Here is a 23,949-nt window from a genome sequence, read left to right on the forward strand (position 1 = left end):
CTGCTTCCACTAAAGGATTTGGTTTTGTAATTCATGAAGTCTTTATATGTACACTCCCTAGGGTGTTCGTGGCTATTTCCGTGGTTAAAGTTGTTGGTACCACTTCCCGCTCTGCTGGCACTACTTGCGTTGATCTGAGTCATGGCGCTCGCAGCCTGGAACATAGCGGGGTCATATTGAGGAGGTGACGGCGGTGGATTTGTTGTCGTGTTGTTGTTACGCCTGATATATCTACGAGGCGGCATCTTTCTGTCATAGAGTTTTAAAGATGAAAGGTTGGTAAGGCATTGGTAGTGGTTATAAATCGAATGTCATAAGAACTAGGTTATTATATTTTTGTGTGTATCATGCTCCGAAAGTGTTTTGTGAAGCATTCATAACAGAATTCTATGTGAAAATAAACTTATGAATTTTCAATAGTGACCATCCTCACTGAATTCCCGTGACTTGATTTGTAGTTATTAGTTATGACGAAAGACGTTATAAATCTAACACATAGTGTGAGTAGTGTAATCACTGACTCACTAGGTTATATTAGTTTCTTAGTTATTATTGTGACGAATACGGTGCTCAGCCTTCTCGTATGTCTTTGCGAGCGCTTCTCTCTGTCTGATTCCCTCTCGAAATCCTCCTCCCGTACTCCTTCTGGTTCTGCCTTGACTCCTCTGTTGGCTATTTGCGATGTCTAGGTGTGTCGTTTGTGCAAGAATGAGTGTGTCTAAAGAATCTATGAGATAAATAAACAATTCTTATTTTATGGGGTGATCCTTATCGGGTCCTCCTATAATCACGTAGTGTATACAAATTATATATAACCAAGATCAAATAGACCTTTGAATAAGTGATCCTACTCTAAAACCACAACCAAACAAGGAACAGTAAATAGAATGAAGATCACAAATTCTAAGTCTATAAAATCTCCATTATACACAACCCTGGGAGTATACACTTCGCAATTATAGGCCTACCAGTAAGGGTCTTTTTAAATTTTACATAAGTTAGTTATAGTGCCTAAAATACTCCTATAGTATTTTGATTATATTTTTGATTCTAGAGCTCCTTGGTATTGGAAGACGATAAGTTTTCAGATTTGTTGTTATTGTATAGTATCATAAAATACTCCTATAGTATTTTAAACTTCATGTTTGGTTCTAGTGTTCCCTTTAATATAAATTTGGTAAGTTTTAGATACTGGTTGCAACACTACCCTCACTTACAAACACATGTTGGTCGTATCTCAAATAAATATAGTTGATCAGGCTATATTTATCCCAGATATGATTACATAACTGTCTAGGTTTGACTGTAGTGTCCAACATCTAAATACTTTTGAATTGTTCTTCTTGTGATACTTATTCTAGTATGTATATATGCAGGTATGTATACTGTTATAAAAGTATTAATAAATTTTAAACGTATAGCTCTTGGTCAGAGTGTTTTAGTCCCATTGTGTTTATAGTTGTATACCTTTTAAGGGTTAATATACTTAGTTCACTATAAACAATGCTCTGATACGTCATGTACAGTATCACAACAATTGTATAATAGTAGTTAAAGCAACAACAACCATTGCATTAATAATATAGAGTTTACATTGTACTCGATTTACATAATGTTTGACTCCAAAAGCAAAAAGCAAAACAAAGACCTGAAGCAACCATGTTCCGTCTTCTCAAAACCGGTGCGTGTACCTGTCTACTAGTGTCCTGAGAATACAAGTGATTTTGACAAATATCAACATTGAATGTTGGTGAGTTCATAAGCATTTTGTTTTAAAAAATAAGTTTTTGTTCCTTGAAAATGTTTGTGTGTTCCTTCAGAAAATCCTATACTTTCTCAATAAAACGGAATGTAGTCTTAGGCCTTAAGACCAAAAATATATATGTTTCTTATGCTTAAATAATATAATGTAACGCTTTGATTTCATAAAATAAATGTGACCCATATTGGTTCCTACTATGGTTCCTAACCTAAGAGTAAGTAATCGTATTTGTTTCTAGAAAGTTGAATTGTAAACTGTTTACTAGTAAAATAATGATGTTTATTCCTGGAAAATCCTATATTTTCCATAAAACGGAATTGTAGTTGTAAACGTTCCAAGACCAAAAAGTATAAGTATAATTGCCATACTTCGTTTAATGATACGTAGTTTTATTCATAAGTAAAACTAGCTAAAGACGTGTTTGCACTGTAACCAGATGTGATTTTGATACCCTCATATGATCATTTTGTACATACGAGTTATATATAATCGAGGTCGAACAGGTAGTCGAATGGGTGAATCTTCCCTAAGCTCACAACCAAACAAGGAACATGAAGTAAGGCTGAAATCACACATTTCACTGTCTACCGGACATAAATTTTTATATAACCCTGACGTATGCACTAAGTAGCCACAAAGTGAATACCCCTTTAAGACTACTTAAAAATATATCATTACGTAAATATTTAGTTAATGATTATTGTGAGTGTTCATTATAACCATGCTAATATGACTAATGGCCTGCACGACGTTCTTCAGACGTCGGAAAATTATGGCGTTTGTCACCCTCGACTTGCGGGTCTAACTGTAGCGAACAAATGAGGTGCGGGCTTGTCAATCCCTTATAGATCTATACAAAAACTCACGCTCTCCCTCCATGACACTCTGGTTATAATTCAGGATTTTAACGGGTACCATCTTTTGTACAACGAAGGAGTGGCTCACAATCCTGTATTAACTAGTTTACATAAAGTGTGTTGAAGTTATCATTTCCTTGTTATCGTTTGTATTATCCTTTTATAGTATTCACAATGTATAAAATAATCATATTTTTATATGATTATTCCTTTGACCCAAAAGAGTAAAATAACGTGAATGTTCCCCAAACTATACCTATTATAGTTTATCTTGTTTGTTTATTGAAAATACTTATATAATCATTTATATAAATACATAGTAAATATCTTGTCTAGATGTTTTTAGGTGAATATGTCATTAACACTTACATCTAACACAAGTATAAAAACATTTGGTACGATAAAGACAATTTCTAGTTTTTGACTTTTCTTTCCATGTTTTAGAAATATTATAGAAAAATCATCGTAAGTCGAAAATTGGTCACGTAAACTCTAAGTGTTTAGAAAATGAGACTAATTTGTTCATAATTTTTATTATGATTTTTAGTGGTCTCAAACCAGTGTGAAAATGTTCTTCTTCACAGACTGGTCCGAAATCATTTCTGAAATGATAGACAGTTTTGTAAAAATCGCCATAAATTGTAAAACAAATCATACGAACGCGTGCGAGTAGTCTTTAGAAAGGTATAAACCTAAACGATTGTCATATTGAACATTTATGAAAAATATTAAGTTTAAGATTGTTAAAATAGTCGGTGAATAGACCATAACTTTTCTGTTGAAAGCTGATGTTTAAGTTTAGATTGTGTTTTGGTGTTGTAACTTGTATCCCCCCCCCCCCCCCTAAAACATGGAAAAGGCTTGAAAATATCGGGATATGAACTCACCTTGAAGATTTCGTGTGGTAGAAGGGAGGAAAGTGGAGAGATTTTCGAGCCTAGCCTTGCAACACTTGATGATATTCTCGAAATTTCAAGTGTTTCTAAGGACTTAACACACAACAAAAGTGTGTAAACAAGAGTTTTAGCTTGGAAAGATGTAAGAATACTTGGAGTTTACAAGGACACTTACCAAATTCTTGAGAGTTGTTTGAAGAAAGCACCCTTGAGGATGGCACACACACACCCACACGAAAATTTTTGGGAGAGAAAGAAGAGGGGTTCTTGAGAGTAGATTAGAGTGAAAGATGAATTTTGGTGAGGGTATAGGGGTTTTCGGCCGAATACTCCCTCTTTAAGAGAAGGATTAGTTGACTTGTGTAGCTTGATGGGAAGTTTTCCTAGAAATATGATGGGTAATACTTAGATATTTGGTGGATAATCAGTTAGAAATATGTTGGTTAAAACATTGTTATTTGGTGGGTTTTTTGTGGGTGACCGTGATTCTTTGGAAATGGGTGGGATTTCCCATCCTAAAGTCAACTTCTCTTACATTTTCCTTATCCTAGGCCGCAAACACTTTAAAGATTCATAGTGTGACCGCAAACACAATAATACCTCCAAGCATGACCGCAAACACATGTGTTTGTGGTCCTAAGATGGGTTTCCCTTTTGGTTTTTGGTCCTAAGTTCTTTCCCATTTATTTTTTGGTCCAAAATGGTCCAAAGAAATGGGTTTTCGGTCCAATAGGGTGTTCGGCCGAGAATTCTTGGACCAAGGCCCAAAATTGTTTGGGCTTAGTTATTGGGTCAAGTTTTGGGCTTGCATGAGGCTATTTCAGCTTGGTTCTAAATATACGCCTATAAGTATTCAATAAACATTGCAGTTCGAATTCCACAAACTTGATGTTGCAAGGTTACATAGGGGAAATTTTGTACAAGAGTTACCATCTAAACCCTAAATTTGCTAGTTGTGACATTTTGCCACCTAGATTTTATGGTGTATGCGTTCCTATCCATGTGAATTTATCAATTCCAACCTACAATAATAAGATAAGGTAGAGGACAAAACCAAAATCAATTTTAGGTTTTTCCTTTCATGGACTGAACTTACTAGTTCTTAATTTCTTGCCCTCTGGTAGCACGAGGGCCTTCCGGTGCTTTTGTGTTGTTAATCAGCTCAACCATATTGACCAATGTACTATCACTGACCAACGTTCTCTACCATTTTGCAGTCTAATGAGAGCCATAGAACTCATAAGCATTTCCAACACAACAGGAAGGTACTCAGAAACAAGAATGTGTCAACTCAACACGATAGGTTATCAACCTTAGGTCGTGTGCTAGTGACCACTAAAAGGTTTATTCTCGATTGATTCCTGAAACTTTTCAAAATCAATAAGGCTCTCACTTACTTCTTGACATATAAGTTTTATCTCTTCAAGGAACATTCTTTGACGAGCAAAACAAATATTCAAAAGTTAGTATGGATTCTTGATAAGAGAACACTTCATATAATTGGTCTTAGTTTATCCTTTGTTTTAACCAAAACATCACAACTACCAATTTCAAATGGGCCAGAGTAAGAAAACATTATCACTCCATATTTCATGAGGTGTTATAACCTACTTAGTTTGAAATAAGCTTCAAGATACGATTTGAAGTAACTAGAGTATAACTCTACAACTTGATTGGAAACGAAGTATGACTGATCTCTTGATTGAACCATTTCAACAATATCCGATTCCTCTTATTAGTGAAACAATTGTACTAAGACGTTCTTCAAGGATCAATTTGTGACATGGTTCCATAATCATGAAGATGATCATAAAACATGATACTAAAGTACTCTCCTTTCTTTCAGATTAGAGATTCATTTATCTCTCTTCCTAATAGATTCTTCTTATTCACTCTATTACACTTTGAAAACTTTTCAAAGTGCTAGAATTCTGCTTAATCTTATAAACACAACCACATTCACTGAAACATCGGTAAACCATGACAAATAGAGTTATCGTTCTTTGTGGTGGATCTAAATAGTCCACATCAATGTGTACTAGATCCTTTAGTCCTTCACTTGACTCACACAAACATGTGATCAATGAATTAGTCATAATCTTCCAATGATCAAGAATCTTATACATCACACAATACAAATTGTATGACTCCAAGTTTCTATCCAATTGAAACTTGGGTGATGAGAATTCATTTTCACTTGGTTGATTATGACTTTCCACAAACAACATAATTAAGAATCAAATCCATATTTAACATTGCTAATAATAGAAATATAACCACCAATTCTCATAAATGCATTTGCAAAGAAATAAAAATTAAATCAAAAATTCACTTTATTGTTAATATGCAGAAAAATTTGTCCTTACAATGCAAAAATATGAAAACTATGTTTCTAGATATTTCCTAAGCAATCTATTAATCTATCATAACTCCTATGCATCAGCTTCCAAAATCTGATCATCGAACCATGCGACCGAAATCCATCTCCCACGATCAGATTCAACTTAATCTTCTCAAGCTTCCTTCTTTCTCTTAGATCCTGCAAAAACATCAAAATGTGACTATCACATCATGTATTAAGAATCTATGAATAGGAACTTAATAAATAAGAGTTAGATAGTGAATGTACCTTAAGTAGAGTCATACGACTTCACTTTACCATCTCTGAGATCTTTCAGGTATTTTGGGCAGCTTCGTATCCAATGCCCCCTTCATTTAGCAATAAAAACATATGGACCTTTTAGGATTAGCACATGGGACTATCTCTGGATTAGCCTTTCTCTTTACCATATGGTCAAATGGTTTGACCTTGGCCGATCCCTTTCAATGTCAATGGAAACTTGGGAGACAGATCCTTCAAACATATTCGCTTGAATTGTGCTCTTAATCATTTATGCTTTAGCAGCAATCAACATATATGTTAGATCTATTAGGGTCACATCATGGTCCTTCTCATAGAAGTCTTTAATTAATTGACTATATGAGTCAGGAAGCGAAAGTAGAACCAAGTCAATGGCTAGCTCCCTTGGGAAAATGACACCCAACATTCCTCATCTGTCAATGTGCGATTTCATTTTCAGAACATGTGCACACACAAACTTTCCATCTTGATGATTACTAGCCAATAGGGCTTTAGTGACTTCGTATTTTTCAGCTTGAAGAAAATGTGGCTCAAGGAGCATTATTGGAGGAGGTGGAGGAAGATCTGGAAAAGCACGATTTCCAGTTCCACCAATCCTTGAAGAAGGGAACATTCTTTCACCTTGATCAACATGTGGAAGATCATCTTCAGAAAAGGGAAAAAGATTTCCAGAAGAACGAGGAGAACCATTGTTGTCTTGACTCGACATCTATAAAGGGACAAAAGAGAATTCAAGTTAGTTGATTTTAATCCTAAATTATTAACCCAAAAATTTAAATTAAGGCTAGGATCCATATTTTCGATTCAAATTCTATAGAGGGATATCGTTATCAAATTCGAATCTATTTTAGGTAGGTAAGGCATTTACCAATTTCAATCTTATGAAACTCCTAGATCTTTTGAGATTCATTGAACTATTCAATTGCATATTTAATCTCGATTAAGTTCTCACTTTCTGATTGGGATGCCGAGGATCACAAACGAGATGTGAATAACCATGCAAATTAGCTTGGTACTCTCGATGTCATTTATCAGGTGAAATTAACATGTCGGTTAACCACACGCACTCCATTAATTCAATGATAATTTACGAGACACCCATTGCCAACAACATTATTCCCATATTAGTGTGCCGTTTAACCACACACGCTCCACTAACGACCAATAAGGTTCAATGTGCAATTTCATGGGTTAGAATCAAATTCACATTTTTCCTAAATTAACTAAGAGTGGGATTTTTAGAAAATTGATTTAGTTACTTTATAATTCATTATACTTATTAATGAGAATTATGTTGTCCTATCAAACCCGTTCGGCTAACGACCTTCCACTAGTCAAGGAAGCGGTGGGTGAGAGTGGACACTCATTCAATCGCCATTTTATAGATAATTTCCTTATACCCCCCTCATAGACCAGTTTCGTGAATGAGGCCTACTAACGGTAAGGCCGACTTTTATTTTACATATATAATATTGAACATTTAATTTTATAATATATATATATATATATATATATATATATATATATATATATATATATATATATATATATATATATATATATATAAGGTGCATTTTAAAACATTTTAAAATAGCAAGGGTTTAATCCTTTAATAAATTAAACTTTTTAACTTAATTAAATTTATACCAATTACCAATTTATAAATTATCCTTTAATTAATCAATTATTTAAATTAATAATAAGATCCATAATGATATAATTTAGGGTTTACATTTTAAATTAAACTTTTAATTTAAATCTCAAATAACCCTAAAAATAAATTTAATTCTTAAGTCCAATTAATAAAAAAATTAACTATTTAGTAGCTAATTATGGATATATTAATTATCCTTTAATTAAACAATTAATTAAATTATTAATCATATCCATAAGGATAATTATAATTAAATAAAATCAACATTATCCAATTCATAATTATCTCCTAACATTTAGGTCTTATTTAATTATCTAATATTACCAAAAATTGGATTATGGCAGATTTAATAAAAGGTAATTACCAAATATTAACCAAATAAATCAAGTTAGGCAAGAAAATCCGAAATCAGGATCTAACATGCAAGCACGCCGAGTTGGAGGACCAACACGTCGTGTTGCAGTCCAACACGTCGAGTTTGAAGAACAACTCGACGAGTTCGAAGAACATAATGACGATTCTGTTTTCTCCTCCTTCTTCAAGTTCATATTAGTATCAACTCAATAGAAAACTAAACCTAGGATCTGATACCACTGATGGGTTTTAAGCACAACATATAATCCTATTGTGCATGCAACCCTAATTGAAGATCTACGTTTTCTCTAATTTAACATAAAATAATGCACAACGAAGTATAAACCGTAGATCTATGGATAATAATCGAAAATCACATAAGAAGGGTTATGATACATACCTTTTAGATTGTTATTATAAACAATCTTGAATCATTGCTTGAAAAACCTTTGGTAGCAAGCGCCACAAGTGTCGCGCCTCTAATGGTTCACAAACAAACTCAAGCAACCAAGGAAAAACTATAAAGAGAGAGTAATAGAAGAGAAATTTCGGCCTTTAGGCTCTTAGAGGAGTCATAACTGAAATTTAACCCTAAGGAGGGCTTATATAGGTGTTAGGAAGGTATTGGATAAGGAAGGTGTATCCAAGATAACTCTAATGTCTTAACTTCTTCACTAAATCATCCAAGGCACCCTTAGAGCCCAAGGAAACCCTAGAGATGCTCTAGATTTCGGTCCCCCCTCATTAGGGAGGTTCTAGAATTGTCCAATGCTCAACTATTGAACATTGTCTCCTTTAGTCCGTGCAATTTTAATTAATTCCTTTAACCCCAAAATTAATTCCAAATTAATTTCTGATTAAATATTAATTAAACAATATGATTTCTAATTTATATATTATTTCAATAATATATTAATAAATCATTTATTTTTATTTCTAATTACTTTATTAACCAAGTAATAAATTAATAAATCATTTTCCTCTCTCTAACAGACATCCTATTCAATTAACAGGTTTGAAGGCAACCCAAAAGGACTATGCTACTATCAATTCAAGTATATACCAATTATAGTTATTGGCTTAGACACCTAATCCAACAGTTGGCTAGTCATTTGTTGGTGTTTTTTGTATCCTTAGTAAGTAGGGTGAATCTCTGTTGAAGTGTACTTATGACCTCGTTTTGAAAACTCATAATTAAATACTACTCCCCTCCTTCCTATAGACGTAGGTCACCTTAACTGAACCACGTAAATACAGTGTCTTTGTGTGCTTTGGTTTTGTGTGTTATCTACATTACTTAATAATTAGGGTTATGAGAGTTAGGCAAGTGGCATCAGATATGTTCTGATTCTTGACAAGTGTCATCTGGTTTTCCGAACAAGTGGTATCAAAGGTGCAGCTGGTTTTTTATAGATTAAATATGACATATCACACATTCCATTTAGAGAAGTTCAATGGTTTGAATGATTTCAATTTGTGGAAGTTGCAGATGAAGACTCTTCTGTTTCAACAAGGATTTGTAGTGGCACTGGAAAGGGAATCGAAATTTCCAAAGAACATCACGGCTGAAAAGAAGGTGGATACTCTAGCAAGAGGGCATAACACAATTATGTTGAGTTTGACAGAAGTACTAAGATTGGTCGTGGATCAAATAATTTCTATTGGGCTTTGGGAAAATTTGTGTGACAACTGACAAGTATCAGAACAAGTCTTTGACAAACACGCTTTACCAGAAGCAACGTTTATATACTCTTTGGATGTCAGAAATCACCAAAGTGAAGGATCATCTGGATAACTTCGAGAGGATCATCTTGTATTTACAAGGTGTAAATGTAAAGATTGAAGATCAAGATCAAGAACCTATCCTCATATATTTACTGCCAAATTCTTATGAGAATTTCATTAATACTATGTGTGACATCTGTCAAAACTCAGGATAGTACTCAACTTGAAGCTCACCATCTTTATGAGTGAACATAACTTAGTTCTAGATACCACAAGATGAACTTGGTCGCGACTTAATAGATCCCTCTGAATAATTAGTTTAACTTAACTGTGAAAAGCAGTCACATTAATATATGAATACACTAACTAGGTTATAAAGTGTCAAAGCTCAATGTTAAAACTAAACACAAAACCATGTTCGGAAGATTAAAGCTCTCGGGTAAGTAAAATACCCTAACTTCTTAATCAAAACTTATGAAGTGCTTAACTAGTTTAAGTACTTATCAACTCAAATTAATTAAATCATAATATGATTTAATTACAAGTGGGAAATAATATCCACATATAATAATTTGAATTATGAACCAAAAATATAATCCAATGATTGTCTCATCCTACATTCATATGAGAACCCTTGTTTCATTTATTTGAAATATAAAATTTGATTATATAAAAATCAAACCATAAGTTATCATTTTTATAATTTAATTCAAGAGAATACAAGTTTATGAACTTATTTCTAAAAACAAAATGCTTGAATAAAAAAAACAAGAAATAAACTCTTGGAAGTTTATAAAAATACATGGGATATTTATAAAAACTAAAGATGATTTTTATAAAAATGATTAAGAGGCCATATTTATTCAAAATGAGACTTTCAAATCCTCTTTAATCCCTTCTCTTCTCCCAAAATTCGTTCATAGGTTCCCTCTCTCTTTTTCTCTCTCTTACTCTTTATTCCTTGCTCCTATGATGCAAAATCCCGAGGTCAGATTTTGCATGTCCCTTTGAGAGAGTAAACCTGTTCTTATAAGAAACTTCTTTGGGAGAGATTTTGCCATTTCATTTTTCACATGTTAGATCACATATATGGAGTTTTGTGGCCGATTTTGGTGGAGTATAGCCCCAAAGAGACGAAGAGGGAGAGATGGTCTATCCAGAGAGACAGAAATTCACTTTATCTCTTTCTTTTCTATAAAAACACTATCTACTTCTCTCAACTCTTTCTACCAAAAATCAGCCTTCAACACAAAAAAAATAATGAGATATTTGGGTGTTTTTGATACCTCAAAATTAATGTCAAGGTATGAGACTTCACTATCTCCATCAATCTCTTCATTTTGATGCAAGTTCTAGCATGTTTTCTCATATTTTCGGATTCTATGCCCCTCCCATGGCTAGAATCTTTCCTTCCCACTTAGTGTTTGTATATCTTCACCAAAACGCATTGCATGTGTTAAATATAGTGAAAATCTGGGATCAAACCAAAGCTAAGATCAAAAGGAAGCATCCATGGTCTCAAAACTTCAAAAAGCAAATCGACTTCTACTCCTTCATCTTGTTTTGCTTTGAGTTTTTCTTATTTCAAAACCATTTCTAGTAGGGGTGTTCACGGTCCGGTTTTTTCGGTTTTTAGGTCAAACCGAAGCCAAAATGTTAGTAACGGTTTTTGTCAAGCAAAAACCGAAGCCGAACCATTGAAAATTTAAAACCGAACCAAACCAAACCATTACTAACGTCGGCTTCGGTTTGGTTTCATGGTTTGGGCTTTTTAGGCCCATTTTAGTAGAGTCCATTAAACTAATTTAGTAAAAAGAAAAACTACACTATTTAACCTATTAAAACAGCAAAAATTCTATCAAATATTGTTAAAAAACAGCAATATTAAACCAATATTAAAAAAAAAACAGCAACGTTTTATGTAATTTTTTTTTACATTACAACCATATCTAAAATCTTTAAAATCGGATCTAAAAAAAGAACATATTTACATAATGATTCTTAAAAAGCAAACTGATCTAAAAATTATAGTCATGTATTCCTGGATTAAAACCAAAATTAAAATCTTTAGAAAAATAGCAAAAAAAGTATAATAGATCTTGGAAAATGAGCTACCTTCAACAAATGAAATAAACATACCAAATATCAAACGTAGATTACAAATCTATAACATATCAGTAACAAATCAAACCTAAATGATACCATTCCAGCAAAAGTTTTCATCCGAACAACTATGGAATGAAGTTGAATTCCAATTCTGCTGGATTCGAACAAACCAAACTCCCGCAAGTGTCACATCAAACCAATACTAAAACTTCCATAATAAAATTATAGTTATTATTATACAACAATTTCTTCATTACCAACATGCAGACCTGATAAGAAGTAGAACAAGCAAACCTGCCAATTAGGCTGAATATTAGGCGAATTAGCAGCAAGTTTGCTTGACAATTTCCCTTTCAACCCTTCAACTTCTGCAAACTAAAAAGGAGCACATAAATATCCATACACAGTATCAAATATTGGTGGAACCAATCTTAATATGATTAATTACTGTAATGTAAATAAATGATGAAAAAACATGTATCATTCTGCTACAATAACACCACAAATGTACCTTCTTCTGTTATTGCATCATGAAGTTCTCTACGATACCATAAAAAGCATCATTTAGCTTTATTTGCATAAACATGAATGTTGCAAATAAATATACATTTTACTAACTTGGTCTAAAAAATCCGACGAGGATCTGTAATTATGTATGAATCAATTTCTGGACCTATTTGTGTTCAGCACTGCCTACATATCATAAACACAAAGAGATTAAACCGGAAATCAGAACATGAGGTGGGATTAAACCTGTAAAAAAAATCGTGTGTTAAGCTGTTAAAGAAATCAAAACATGAGGTGGGATCGAACCTGTAAAGAGATTAAACCGGAAATCGGAACATGAGGTGGGATTAAACCTGTAAAAAAAATCATGTGTTAAGCTATTAAAGAAATCAAAACATGATGTGGGATCGAACCTGCAAAGAGATTAAACCGGAAAGAAACAGAGCTGGAAGTGGAGCTTAGCTATATTTGGAAGTTGGAAACGATAAGTTGATGTCGAATTTGTTGTTGATGTCGAGTTCGGAGTTAGAAACGATAAGCTGTCGGAGCTGGAAACGATAAGCTGTCGGAGATGGAGGCTGCAGAACAACCACAGTCGAGACCTGACTCTGCTTTGCAATTTTGAGTATTTGCTATTAGGCTTAGGGCAAGTGGAAAGTGGAAATGAATCAAAGTATCAAACGATTGCTTTAGTTGGACTTGGAGAAGTGGACTTTGTTGGGCTTCATTTACAGTTTTACACTAGAGTATATATGGGCTAATTAAATGTGTTTTTAAATTTTATTATTTGTATATAAGAATTAATATATATAATACGATAAAATACAATTATATATAAAAAAATTAAATAATACATATATAAAAATCTTATGGTCCGGTCCGGTTTTTATATGGTTTGAAATCTTAAAAACCGTAAGCCAAACCGTTCACTACGGTTTGAAAAGTTTGAAACCACAAGCCAAACCGTAAAGAAAAATACAAACCATAAAACCAAACCGATGACCGATTTGGCCGGTTTCACGGTTTCAAACTGTACCGCGAACACCTCTAATTTCTAGTACCTTTTGGATGTGTTTTCACTCCATGCTTGTGATAGAAATCGGATTTGTGATGCAAATCCTAGTGCAAGATTCAGCTCCAAGGAGTTCTTTATAACAAGAACGAAACACACATTTTTTGTTTCTTGGATAAACCTAAATCTATGGATTGGATTCTTCCACATAAAAGTCATTGTTCTTTTATAAACTCTAGTTTATGGTTATTCATTTTCGACCATGAAGGGGTATGCATGTTGTCCTTGAGAAAATATGACCATAAGGGGCACTCTAATCAAACCAAAGGTAACATGCATTCTGCCATAATTATTTATTCGACTTTGAACAGTCATATCTCACTCATTACTCAACCAAATCACTATATTTTTTTTCTGAGACGTAGTTCTCTGAGTTAGCTTCGAACCCAAGTCGTCTCATTATAAAACGTTAAGAATTCGATTTTTGACGATTTTTACAAAACAGTAGCTCAAAAGCACTTTTCTGTGACCATTAGTTTTGCATTACAAGATCCAGGCCCTTAAACCCCCCAATAGATCTGTAGAAAATTATTTTAGGAACTTGACACATTTATCTCATAATACCTAAAATTTCATGAACTAAAATGTTATAGAGGTTTCGACTGTAGCGGTTTCACTAATAAGGACACCGCCTCCCCTAAATCCCAAAAAGCATTGGCGTGTGCCCTTTTTAGCAAATTCATCAAAGATATGGAAGTCGACTTCGACATGACTGTTAGACAGAAAGCAGTTTTTGAGTGTCTTCGGGCACCTCATGCTAAGGATTTTCTGCTAACTATCCCCATTGATGGCCTTGGCCAACATATGTATGCTGTGGAGTACCGAACTATCATTCGCTACCGCCTCATGATTCCTCTATTCCCAATTGAGGAGATATGCCCAGTTTTCCGCAATGCGTGTTTGGATACATTTGAGGAACATGCAGTTCATTGTAGAGAGCTCCCTGGTTTCAAGTACATACATGATGTGGTTAGGGATGTTCTCTTTGATGCTTTTCGGCGTGCTGGTATTTCTGCGAAGAAAGAAGTACCAGTGAACTTCTTGACGGACCCGCAGGATGGGAGATCCACACTTAGACCGGATGACATTTTTGGTCTTTGGATGGGTAAGAGGGAAGCACGTGTGTGTGGATCTTACTAGGGTCTCTCCTCTCTTCGTTTTGAGGACAGGGGTTTCACAGCAGGGCATGTCCCTTTGAAAGTTGCTGCGTGCAAAGTGGCAAAGCACGAGAATGCATGTATAGAAAATCAACATGTGTTTGTGCCTTTTGCATTTGACACATTTGGTTTTCTCGCACCAGAGGCGGTGGAGCTCCTCAACAGAGTCCAACGGTTCATGCACTCCAATGTCATATCTCCTAGATCCACAAATGTTGTTTTCAAAAGGATTAGTTTTGCCATCCAGAAAGGGTTAGCGGCGCAGCTTGTTGCCCGTTCGCCTTCCATCGGTATGTATTGAACTATATTATGTTGTGAAATGGAGTTAGAGTATTAGACTAATTTGGAACTCATACATTTGCTAGTGCTACATTTCATAACTAGTTGGGGTTGAACACCCCCATTTAGCTCCGAAATAATTTTTAGCTAAATTGTTTTATGTAAGTTCATGTTTTCAAGGGATGTTCTGTAAAACCCCAAGTGCTAGAACAAATTCTTTATTTTTCTACAAAAATAAGGATTTAATGGCCAAAAATTCAAAATAAATACTTACAAATGAGATAAAAATCTGAAAAATTATAGAATTGATTTATGCACGAAATAAGGATGGGACCTTAGTTTTCATACAATTTGGTCACTGTTTGGTATTTTATTAAAAATTAAAGCATGAATTTACAAAACTGGATCTTCATACTCAAATTCACAAACCAATATTTTTCCCAACTTTGGAAACATTATTAGAACATGTACAAATTAATTTGGGAATTTTTACTACTGTTTACTATTTACTTCTAATTTTTCATATTATTTAGGCTTAAATTACAAATAAATATCAATTGACCTTCAAAACCTACTATAAAAATTATGAACAACCATACCCTCTGTTAGAACCAGAAAATATATTTTTTTAATTTTTGGAGTTCATCTTCATGCATTTTTGGATTTTTGAACACAAGGCACCGCAAATCCAATATTTACTGATAATGAACCGAACGAACTTTGTACACTTTGTAACATCACTAGTTGGATAAGTAGTTACTAGATTATGGCTAGTAATCAAGGACTTACAAGAAACTTATTGTTCCGTAGGACGCTAGTAGGGATCGAACCCGACAACCTTAAACTGCGACACATGAACCGCGAACTTTCCTTTGTGAATATTCACAACCCCTTTTTACTTTTTTCATGTTTTGGGGTGGAAACCATGTTATTATCTTATGAACTATCCATACAATTTTATGAACTTGTGGAACTTTGTTTTACGAAGTTGATGAACTCTATTTTGGGAACTTGCTAAACATTGTTTTATGAACTTATTGAGGTTTTTTTATGAACTCATTGAACTTGGAACGATATTGTTATTGAACTGTTGATATGAACTTGGTGATATGAACTCTATGTTATGAACTTTGTATGTTAAGTCACCGAAGAACCGATACAACCTATTCACTCGTAATCGAGTTGACGGTCTTATGGATAGCGCTATTTGGGGTAGACGGCCCCCACTCGTCGTGAACCTTGAGTGCATATTTATGTGAACTGGCATCATGGGAACCATTGACATGATGGAATGGGGCAAGAACGATCATTACGTATGGTTGTAAACGAATTGCTTTGGTATTCAACACTCACTTTGAGTTGGAACTTTTGTTGAACAAATCTATATTTTCTTATTGAAATGATATACCTTTATAAACCTGTGAACTCACCAACTATTGTATAGTTGACCCTCGTTTTTGCATGCTTTTTAGGAAACGGTTAGTGAGCTAGTTTAAGACGCCACAATGATTTATGTTTATTGCTCTTGTTATGTACTAGACTATGTAGTATAGAACTAAATGTAATATTGTTTCGAATATGATGTAGACTTAAAAATGCTCAATGATTATGGTTGGTAATCCTATTTACCTTGTGTTATGAGACCTTATCTTGTCACCCTTCGTGTTTTTGCTTTTAACGGGGTGTGATAGATTTGGTATCAGAGTCAAAGGTTATAGCGAATACCGGTTTTCCCTTTCCCTTGGGAAAGCCTAAACTATAACCAACGAGTTTATAATCATGCCATCTAGTATAAGTAAATCGGGTAGTGCACTACTGGACCTGAATTATACATAGCCTGATCATTAATGTATAATTAAGGAAGAGCAAGTGCAACATCGAAATTGGTTATAGTGAGTGGTATGAACAACCTAGGATCTACTTAGACACTAAACAGAAATAGAAACCCTTAGGCGTACATGGCTACCAAGTTACATTAGGCTGCAAAAATGCTTCTTAACTCTAGACTTCCTTATGTACAATTTAGGTGGTTGAACTCCATGTCTTGTGCTCCCGAATCGGGCGACACATGAGGATACATTATCGGATGTGAATTAATTAACTAATCTAGTACTGAGCTAGAAAAGGACCCCTATATGGGATCGAAGCCTGGACAGGAGGTTAGTAGTTTGGAACCTACCTAGGAGACCTACGTGATAGTCAGTTGTGTCAGAGTCTCCTTAGGTCGACATATTCATCGTCATATTCCACATACCTGATTGCGGACCAGGTTATATCGCTAGTCCTTGTACGATGCTATAGACTTCACTCTTGTTACCTTGTAGTGTACTAGTAGCATACGTATAAGTACTTATAATATTAGATACTCCCTGAGATTTTAACTCAATCCCTAAGTTCGAATCCTTTTCATTTTTATCCCTAGTTACAAAAGTTTAATATGGAGGGCAACTAACCCATTAAAAAATCATTCGATACATGGATGGGATATTACCTCTCGAACATCGTTATAGAGAACTACTTCACGATGGAAGGTACCACCACGACATATTATTCTTATCCCATTTCGGGGACGTATCTGAACCTTGCTTAACACCTATATGACCACATTTGGAGCATGTGTGGCCACTATGATCTATTACTCTAAGCAACCTTAGAAATACCCTTCATGTACCATGGAAGCTAATCAACACCATCCCAATGTTAACTCCATGGATTATAAAGTGACTCGCTACTCCCAATGTACGGGGAACATTTGGTCTAGTGCACATTGTCGTATACGTTATGCTGCTGACTAATAATATGAAAAAGGCCTTGGCCACTCCTTCTAGGTCGTTCTCTCTCTTTAGAGATTGATGCTTTGAAAGTCTTAAGTGGCTTCACAAATGCGTATGTCTGGGCTTGATCCTATGTATAAGAACTTCTTAGGAATTTTCGGACCTACTTCTTTCGAGCAAGTTTTAGAATAACATCAACTATATTTCCCTCTATGCCCATTCCTAATATTTTCATAGCAATCCTTAGGTCCTTCTCCTCAACCAATCTAGAGAACTATTTTTCCAACATTTTGATATCCAACATTTAGACTGAAAAACCAACATGTTAGATGTCTCGCCTTCGACCCAAAAGTAATTCCAAAGGAATTGCCTAAGCTTTCCATGCCTAGAAAGTTTGAGTTCAGAATTGACTTAATTTATGGGGCAACACCTATAACTAAAGCGTCGTACCGTTTGGCACCCTTCCGAAATACAAGAGTTGTCTGGTCAACTCCAGAAACCCCTCGAAAAAGGGTTCATTCGTCTAAATTATTCATGATGGGATGCACTGGCACTATCCGTTAAAGAGAAAGATGGATGGATCGAATGTACGTCGAATATAAAGAACTGAATAAGTTGACGATCAATCAATGATACTCTCTTCCCCGAATCAATGATTTGTTCGACCAATTGCAAGGTGCCTCGTACTTCCCTAACACTGTCAAACCAGTAAATTCATTGACCCAAAAAGACATGATTTTCATTTGACGGAAAAACAACATGAAAATACACCATGATTGCTAAAACACGAGTTGTGCGATGTACTGGTCCTGAATCTATTAGAGGGCATGGAAAATTCCATAGTGTATTGTAACACATCACGCCAAGGACTGGGTTACATATTGATGCAAAAGGACAATGTTATTGCACATACGTCGTGGAAATTGTGAGTACATGAGAAGAATTATACCACGCATGACCTAGAGTTAGAAGCGGTGGATTTCTCCCTTAAAATTTGGAGGCACCACTTGTATAGGATCAAAATCACTATCTTCACCAATTGGAAAGGTCTTCAACATGATGTGGAGGGAATGAGTACCTTGCTAAGGAAGAATACCTCATCAAAAACATGTAGACTTGAATGAATCAGGAGACTCCTCATGTGGATATGATTGAGACTTCTGGAATTGCTAGCGCATATTCACTATCTGAAACTGTGTCTTTGGATTCATTGTTGTATGTTCCATTAGCATTGGATATCCATTTCAGTATTCGTGTATGCTTCGCAAGAGCATAATAATCATCTTGGACATTTTTTTGACAATTTACTCATTTAGGTATCCCACTTTGCCTAAATATCTTTTCTCGAGTTTGAACATGTCGTTTCAGATCCTTGTGGTCCTAATATGTTTATATTACATTACCAGGACATCGATTTTAAAACATCTCTTATTTTACTCTTTTATGCCACCTTTCACATTATGAATCATGAAGTTTCCAAAATTTTAAATTTTTAAAAACTTTGATATTTTCCATCAAATTACTAGCATTACGTTCTTAACTATTTATAATTGAGACGTCAGGTGTATGTTATTTCTTTTTCTGAGTATTTTAAATTTTAAATTTTAAACGAGGAACATGGATTTTTGGGCATTGTATACTTAACTTCTCGACCCAAGCCTATTATTTCCTTCCTTCACTACAATTTTCTTTATGATAAGAAAAATATAATATTAAACCTTGGGTCATTTTCAAAATACTCACTTTCCACTTGAAACAACAACTTAATTAGTCTCCTTATGAAATTTCAAGCACCACTCTTGTTAAGCTTGGAGTGTTTAATTCCATTGATGTTCTTGCATCCTTATCAACCTTTTACGATTCATTCTCACTACATATTAGAGTATTCTTACTCTAGCCATTTTGATCAACTTTAACATTAGCACGTACTTCGGAATTAGAATCTTCCACCATATAGAGCGTACCATGTCTATGATCTCTAGAAACCACTAATTTTCTTTATGTTGGTTTACATGGCTAACCACCATAAACAACTTGGTGACCCTCACCGTCGATTTGGTCTAACTACATTGACATTCCCTTCAGGACTGGAAAGAACTTGACTTTCCACAAGTTCAAAATTTGTACCAAAGGTTGCTTTGGGGACCGCATCCATAATGACAACAATACCTCACCTCATATTTGATGGGTTTTATGCATAAGAACAATCCTATGTGCTCATACAAACCCTAATGCTTGGATCTTGGTTTCTCTATTGTACATGCAATGAATCCAAGACTTACAAACCCTAATCTAGCATACATAATATCAAACTTAACATATAACATCAGATCTAGATGTTTACCTCTTCAAATAGTAGCTTGAATCTTCTTCTCTTGAGCTTAGAATCACAATTGTAATTCCTCTAATGGATCACAAACACCACACAAGCAAAAAGGAAACTTTGAGAGAGAAGAGGATGCTAATTTTCGGCCTAGGGTTTTCTCTTGGGAACAAGTGGCCGAAAATTGCATGCAACGGTCTTTATTTATACTATAGGCTGCTAGGGTTTCAGTCTAAACCCTAATGGATACCTTAGCCACCAAGTAGCCCAAGGAACCTTCTGGAATAGGGCCCTTGGACGAAAATATGATGATCCCTCATCATAATTTCGTTCCCCCTTAGTCCATTAGGTTTCCCAGCCCAAAACTCAACTATCACACACTTGACAGTTTAAGTCCCTTTATTTAATTAATCTCTTTTAGTCACCAAATTAATTCCTAATTAATTTATGACTAATACTAATTAAATAAATATGATTTCTCTTTTAATATATTATTCTTATAATATATTAATAAACCATAATATCCTCTCTCTTTTCTTAAATTACCCTGTCAAGTTGCTTTGGTGAAGGCAACCCAAAAGGACCATGCATAACCGGGTCAAGTACATACCAAATATAGTTATGGGCTTAGACACTAATCCAACAGTCTCCCACTTGGATAAGTCTAGTAACTATATCTCACATACGACTTCAGGATCCGGTTAGCAATCGTAGCTCTTATACGCTTCTGTCAACTCTGATCAAAATCCTGTCCTTCAGATAAGGGATCGTATAATTCTCTGTTCTAGATATCATGCAGACAATACTTATTGTCCAACATTTTGTTTCTCGATCTCTGATTTGTTCGACATAGAATTCAGTTGAACACATCAACCTCATCCTGACCGCGCCCGGCACATAAGTCAAACCAAATCATCGAGTGGCCAAGATATCGCTTTTATTATCTACTAGCTAAGTTACACACAATAATACGTTTTACACACAATAATACGTTTTATAACATCAAGTTACTGATGCGTTTTCGTATTATCAATGCATAATCAACTAGCAAATAATAACCATATCTCTAGGTTTAAAGATTATATGATATTATCATCTTGCGATCACTTGTGATAACTTTCATGAAGTGATACTAGCAAGTGCGGGTTTATTCCAATGCTCAAAACATATTTCATAAGAACTCATAAACTTTGTAGCAAACCTTTGCTATGTCTAAAACCTTTTAGACAATCTACAAACAAATTTATGACAATCTTCCTTCATATCTACTTCCAACATATGAGCGATTGTGGACTTTTCGAATAATCCTATTATTCAGGAAGTCAAAACATGCAAAATCGAAACAATACATAAATAATCAACACAAGATAGAAACTTTCTGATAAATAACACACCTTTATTTAATCATCAAATTTTGAATACAAAATTATCCATTAGAAGTTTCCTACCTATCTAATCTAAACTAATATCGTCCTTTAGCCCAACGCTCCTAGCGTGCTTCAAATGCTTGACCCTACTCAGTCCCTTCGTAAGGGGATCTGCTGGGTTATCTTCTGACGATACCCTCTTCACAACGAGGAGTCCCTCTTCTACCCGATGTCTAATAAAATGGTATCTCATGTCGATATGTCGAGATCTGCCATGATCCCTTGGTTCCTTGGTCAAGGCAACCGCTCCTTCATTATCACAGAAAATTTCCATGGGCTCCTTTTTGGATGGCATAACTCCAAGGTCTCTTATGAAATTCTTCAACCATATAGCCTCCTTTGACGCTTCGCTTGCCACAATGTACTCTGATTCGCACGTTGAATCAACTACGGTCTCTTGCTTGGAACTTTTCCAAGTCACTGCTCCTCCGTTCATGGTAAAGACCCAGCCTGACTGCGATCGGTAATTATCCCAATCCGTCTGAAAACTAGCGTCACTGTACCCTCGCACCCTTAAGTCATCACTCCCACCGAGGACTAGAAACCATTCCTTGGTCCTTCGTAGGTACTTAAGAATATTCTTGACAGCAATCCAATGCGCTCTACCAGGGTTCCCTTGATATCTGCTGACCATGCTCAAAGCGAAGGCCACATCAGGGCGAGTACAGGTCATAGCGTACATAATCGAGCCAACTGCGGAAGCGTAAGGAACTCGGCTCATATCAGCTATCTCTGCCTCTGTACTCGGGCTCTGAGTCTTACTCAGTTTGGTATTGCATTGGATTGGCAGCTCCCCTTTCTTGGAATTTTCCATACTAAAACGTTTTAGTACCTTTTCCAAGTATGTATCCTGACTGAGTCCTATCAGTCTCTTAGTTATGTCTCTCACTATCCTTATTCCCAAAATATACGAAGCCTCTCCGAGGTCCTTCATAGCGAAACACTTCCCAAGCCCGGACTTGACCTCCTGCAAGGTTGGGATGTCGTTTCCTATGAGCAGTATGTCATCGACATACAATACGAGGAAGCTTACTATACTCCCACCGGCCTTGACATACACACATGACTCATCTTCGCTTCGCAGAAAGCCAAACTCTTTGACCTTCTCGTCAAAACAAAGATTCCATCTGCGAGATGCTTGCTTTAATCCATAAATGGATTTTTCAAGCTTGCACACCCTATTGGGATGCTTCGCATCGACAAAACCCTCTGGCTGATTCATGTAAACATCCTCAGCCAACTTCCCATTTAGGAAATCGGTTTTTACGTCCATCTGCGAAATTTCATAATCATGAAACGCAGCTATTGCGAGTATTACCCTAATAGACTTTATCTTAGCAACTGGTGAGAAGGTCTCATCATAGTCAACTCCAGGAGTTTGAGTAAAGCCCTTCGCGACCAATCGCGCTTTATAAGTGTGCACTTTCCCATCCATGTCTGTCTTCTTCTTGAAGATCCACTTGTACCCGACTGTCTTACGACCTGGTACGTTATCAACGAAATTCCAAACTTGGTTGTCATACATGGACTGAATCTCGCTGTCCATTGCCTCTTTCCATTTAGCAGACTCTGGGCCCGCCATGGCTTCTTTATAGCTATTAGGTTCGTCCAGATTTACTAGTGTACTATCACTAATAAACGTATCCCCGTCAGTAGTAATATGGAAATCATAAAACTGGGGTGGAACACTAACTCTATTGGAACGTCTAATAGGTAAGAACTGGTCAATTGGTTCAACAGGAGTTTCCTCCTCAGGTTGAGCGCCAGTGTCAGAGGTTCCTTCATCTCCTGACTCTTGAAGCTCTTCAAGGTCAATCTGACTCCCACTGTCTCCTTGACTTATGAGTTCTCTCTCTCTCTCTCTCTGAAAACTCCTCTCCTAGCAACAAATACAATATTGTCACTTGGTCTATAGAAAAGATAGCCAAAAGACTTCTGTGGATAGCCGATGAAATAACACTTCTCACTACGAGGTTCTAGCTTGTCGTGAGTCTCTCGTCTTACGAAAGCTTCACAACCCCAAACCTTGATATGTGCTAACGAGGGAGCTTTCCATGTCCACATCTCGTGAGGTGTCTTAGCAACCTTCTTGGTGGGAACTAAGTTAAGGATATAGGCGGCAGTCTCTAAGGCATACCCCCAGAATGAGATTGGTAACGAAGCACAACTCATCATAGAACGAACCATGTCCAACAAGGTTCGATTACGTCTCTCAGCCACATCATTCAGTTGTGGCGTTCTAGGAGGCGTCAATTGTGAAACTATTCCGCATTCTTTTAGATAGTCGTGAAACTCAAGACTTAGGTACTCTCCTCCTCGATCAGATCGAAGCATCTTGATTTTCCTGCCCAGCTGATTCTCTACTTCATTCTTAAACTCTTTGAACTTTTCAAAGGTTTCTGACTTTTGCTTGAT

At 35.6% G+C, this 23,949-nt stretch overlaps 2 long non-coding RNA genes across 3 annotated transcripts; both read right to left on the reverse strand.

Annotated features, from left to right (window-relative positions):
- Positions 1 to 5,830: 5,830 nt before the first annotated feature.
- LOC145134265 (uncharacterized) lies at positions 5,831 to 7,585 on the reverse strand. The gene is made up of 2 exons (XR_013719051.1): positions 6,145 to 7,585; positions 5,831 to 6,054 (listed from the first exon to the last, which is right to left on the reverse strand). It is a non-coding gene; the product is annotated as an uncharacterized LOC145134265 (long non-coding RNA).
- Positions 7,586 to 11,988: 4,403 nt separating this feature from the next.
- On the reverse strand, positions 11,989 to 13,194 carry LOC145134390 (uncharacterized). Of its 2 annotated transcripts, none has more exons than XR_013719117.1 (4): positions 12,809 to 13,194; positions 12,614 to 12,688; positions 12,507 to 12,535; positions 11,989 to 12,370 (listed from the first exon to the last, which is right to left on the reverse strand). It is a non-coding gene; the product is annotated as an uncharacterized LOC145134390 (long non-coding RNA). The 2 variants fall into 2 exon arrangements; XR_013719116.1 differs by having other exon boundaries at positions 11,989 to 12,363; positions 12,809 to 13,192.
- Positions 13,195 to 23,949: the final 10,755 nt, after the last annotated feature.

Source organism: Lactuca virosa, chromosome 8 (assembly GCF_052849685.1).
Source record: "Lactuca virosa cultivar CGN04683 chromosome 8, Lactuca_virosa_CGN04683_v6, whole genome shotgun sequence".
NCBI classification, from domain to species: domain Eukaryota; kingdom Viridiplantae; phylum Streptophyta; class Magnoliopsida; order Asterales; family Asteraceae; genus Lactuca; species Lactuca virosa.